The sequence below is a fragment of the Carassius gibelio genome, chromosome A19, assembly GCF_023724105.1.
Source record: "Carassius gibelio isolate Cgi1373 ecotype wild population from Czech Republic chromosome A19, carGib1.2-hapl.c, whole genome shotgun sequence".
Taxonomy (NCBI): Eukaryota; Metazoa; Chordata; class Actinopteri; order Cypriniformes; family Cyprinidae; genus Carassius; species Carassius gibelio.
In genome coordinates this window covers 13,300,206-13,304,559 of record NC_068389.1, presented here as the reverse complement: position 1 = coordinate 13,304,559, position 4,354 = coordinate 13,300,206, and the positions used below count along the sequence as shown (strand labels likewise).

Below are 4,354 nucleotides of genomic sequence, written 5' to 3'. Positions count from 1 at the left end.
AATACATAAAATGATATAATATAAAAAAATATATAAAATAATTTATTACATATACAAAATATATGTGAAATATGTTACATTTGATAGAATATTTAAAATATAACTTTTTTTTTCAAATTAATAATAAAAAATCAGTTTCTTAAATGAACAAAATAATTACATTTCTGTCATATCTTTTATAAGGAAAACAACTGCATGAACATTCTGTAAAATAGCTTTATATATATATATATATATATATATATATATATATATATATATATATATATATATATATATATATATATATATATATATATATATTTCTGTATTCTTTGCACGTGGCAACAAAGCTTTGATGGGTTTAATAAGAGTAGGTAATTAATTAAGTAATAACAGACCATTCATTTTTGGGTGAACTATCCTTTTAATTCTCTCGTTTTTTTTATATCCCATACTACAGCATCATATCTCCCTCCCATTAAGGTGAAAGATGGCAATCAGTGAATTCTTACAGCTCCTAGTGTGAAAATGGGTCCAACCTACTTCTGAAACTGCAGGGAGACGCACTTCATGATGCTTTAGCAGTCAGTCCAAGGACGACCCAGCAAGGTGAACTGAAAGAAGAGCTGGCAGGAAAAACTTACACGCTGACAAAATGGTGAAATTCAGTCTGAACCCGATCAGATAATACGGGCCTGAGAGAGTCTGTGTGCATTCTGTGGAAACCGGTCTGGCATTGTAAAGGAAAAATGATTCTTAAATAAATAAAAACTAATACTCTATTTATCTAATGCAAAAAAAAATTATGTTGATATATAGATATGGTTCTTCTGTTGATCTGAGAGTGAATTATGGCACCTGGAGGAAAAGGAAATGTCAAAAAGCAGAGTTGAATTGAAATCATACTTTTGTCTCACAATAAGAGTTATTTTTATGAAAAAAGTAGGCCATCTATTTAAGCATTTCTTCATTTGCTTACCTGAATTGCTTTTTATCAGTGCCTCAACGAAATGGATTTATCTTCTTGGTTTGCTGAGGGAGCTGTGGGCGATTAATGAAAATTGTAATTAAAGAATTGATGTAAGCTAATGAGAACCACTTACACAATGACAGCAAAGAATGAAACATATACGTGTTCTGCCTTGTAAGTGCCTATTGCCTCCTTCAAGATCACAATGGTGTTCTGTACACACCAAAACAATAGCCAAATCCCACAGAGCAGGGTTTAGGATGATATCAATGTGATTGACTGTGCAGAAACACACTTTAAAGACCTTTTTCCTGTATTATAAAGCCAACACAGAGCTGTGGGCAGTGACCTAGGGGTCAGTATGAGGGTCCATTGTGCTTGATCCCACAACAAGTTCTTCCTGTTTGCAAAACAATGGAAGCCCAGTTTTCAAAAAGCCCACTGCAATCCACAGGCCAACAAACATCCTTCTTCAGTACCAGGCTCAGCCGTCCTGCAATGTCAAGTGATAAGAACTGCACTTGAGCCCGATGCCTGGTGGAAACTAATTTGCAGGGCAGTTCTGTTGTAATCATGGTTATCAGGGCCATATTAAATCGATTTGAACACGGAAACCCAAAGAAATGCTGTCAAATACCACACTGCGATTTGTCAGAACTTGCTTTGCTTTTCAACCGGTATTATGAATTATGATCAAAGTTTAATTTGAGAAGAAGTGTATTTGAAGAGCATGTTACACTTGTCTATTTAGAGTAAGCCGTTAATATCTCTCTAAAGAAATCTGTATTTGCTACAAACTGATTATGCTGGGCAACCTGCGACAAGGCATCTCAGGGTTCGAGACTAGTTGAAACCGATCTTGATGAGGTTCAATAGGTTCGCTAGCTGTGGCATACATTGATCAATGTATTACCTTCCTCAGAAATGTTCTAGTGGTCTAGTTGAGAAAAAGGAAAATAACATCAGTATCACGAGTGTTGTTTTTTCTTTTTAGAAACCCTTTTACCCTTCATGACATCTATAGAGCTGCTAGACTGTTACTCACTGCAGTTTTCTCTTCAGTGTCACAGTTGCACTGTTGTCCCTTGGGATGCACATCTGAAGAAGAACTTATTTTCCTCTTTACAAACCATTTGTTTCAGAGGTCCGGGCAATGTCACCATCTTAGTGAATAGTTATGGGTGCACAATTTTTTAAGGTAAAAACCTCTTATGGATGATATTTGAAAAAAACAACAACATGATACAACTAAAGATTGACTCATCTCTTAGATCAAGGTATAAAATAATCGCTGCAAACTTGTTTGTTATTGTGGAAACAAAAGCTTCGTAATCAGAGCTGAGAAAGATTCTGAACTCGCCCCTTGCAAGCTTTCTCTCCCACTTTGCTTCTTTTTTTTTTTTTTTAAATAGCAGAATAAAGATACAGTAGAAATAAGTTAATTGAATATGTGTAATTTACTTTACCAAAAAATAAAAAATAAAAATAAAGATTTTTGGAAGCTTAAGAATCTTATTTACAATTCACATTTAAATAGTATTCAAAAGTATGTTTGTAAATACAACTTGATGTAAAAAACAAACAAAATAACTTAAAAACATTCCCAGAAGGCATTGCTATGCATCATACTTGATTAGGCTAAATATTAATGCTTCTATTTTTTTAATGATATGTTTTTGTTACATTTTATATTTAGCTACTCTTTATTGCAGAAATTTAGTGTCAACCAGTTTTTTTTTTTTTTTTTTTTTTTTTACAGTATTGTATTCTATTTCTTCAGAAATTCATCTTGGGAGGCAAAGGCAACACAGTTTTTTTGTACCAAAATTGTTCTGTACCAAAGTTATTGATGGAAAGAAATGTTCTTTCCATGCACTTTAATGCTGACTTCTATTTATATCCTGTTGACAGATTGCAGGATTGAATAGAGCAAAGGAACACATTTTGATTTCAATACGGATGAAAAGCCAGGGCTTCGATAAATTGTTTACACTATATTTTCTTCATTGTCAAAAGTAAATGAGGAAGCAAAACCACTATGGAAAAAAAAAATCTACTATCTAGAGGCTTTTAAAATTGTTTCTGCATGATATGACAAGTAAAACAGGGACGTATTATGGTGCCAATTCACTCTCTGCTCTCTATCCATCTGTCATTTTGCCAAGCAATATGCGCACTTTACATCTACATTTGGGTGCAGTGACAGGACTATAAGAGGACTGCAAGTTTTATCAGAGTAGCTCACACAGACCTCTGCCCCTCCTAACCCTTCATTCGCAGGTCTCAGAAGAATCAGAAATGGTGTTGCATTGCATATTCTTTGAGAGACTCACTCAGCTCTCTGCCTCCTACAAGCCGGTTTAGTGTTTCCAGTATGCTGACATCACAGTTCATCCCCCTGAAGAATTTAACCCACTACAAGTGGGTTCCTTCACTTAAAAAGACATGTTTAATTAAGCCAGAACAACATCAGGGGGGCACAAACCCACCTGCATAGCCTATAGTTTCGCAGTCAGTGACATGCAACGTTTTGAGCTCCAATTAGCAAAAACAAGCAAGTCCAAGCCAAATGTCTTCATCTTATGCAAATAACACATGGTCTTTATACACAAATAACAAGGACAGCAAGTGGTAATCAAGAAATTCATACATTAATCTATTATGAATTGTAGTGATATCAGTTGAAAATATTAACTAATATCAAAAGGAGAAATTAATCTAAAAAGGAACAATTTTGCTGTAAATAAATGGAAACCGTTTGCTGGTTCCTTCCAAACCTATAAAAACAGCCATCGCTTAATTCCAACATAAAAAAAGAATAATGAAAGAAATGAGGGTGGTGATAATAATAAAGAAACGGCTATTTGCAAAGCAAAACCACCAGTAAGTAGCAGCACAATTAAACGTTTAGTTACGATAAAAAGTGCGAGCACCTACCTGCAGCTGCGATTTCAGAGACACGCGCTCTTCTGACGCATTGGTAACGCGCGCTGAAGGGAGCGCTCGCTCGCGGTCATCCACCGTCCTCCTCAAAAAAGCCTCCAGAACGAGGACTCGAGTCCGTGCCTTGTTCTCTTCCCGGTCACGTTATATGAAGCCTTGTTCACAACAGTAAGTCTCATATTATTTGTCAGTCAGTTACAGAGGGCGCGTCTACACCCTCCTGACTCTCTGGCCGCGCGCCCGCTGAGAGTGAATGTGAACAGCTTTCTGCACTGCCTTAAATATCCAATTTCAACGACGCAGCGCCTTGGGCCATCTGACTCCGCGTGATGATGATGATTTCCTCTCTGTGATCTGAGAGAAGCGACGCCGCAAACGGTCCAGTTCTCGTGTGATGTTAAATGGGTTGTTTAAGTCCCTCGACATTAATGGAGAATCAAGGGCATCATCTGAAACAAT

At 36.2% G+C, this 4,354-nt stretch overlaps 1 long non-coding RNA gene across 1 annotated transcript; it reads right to left on the bottom strand.

Moving 5' to 3' along the window:
• Positions 1-287: 287 nt before the first annotated feature.
• On the bottom strand, positions 288-4,354 carry LOC127935845 (uncharacterized). The gene is made up of 3 exons (XR_008148189.1): positions 3,890-4,354; positions 962-1,023; positions 288-840 (listed from the first exon to the last, which is right to left on the bottom strand). It is a non-coding gene; the product is annotated as an uncharacterized LOC127935845 (long non-coding RNA).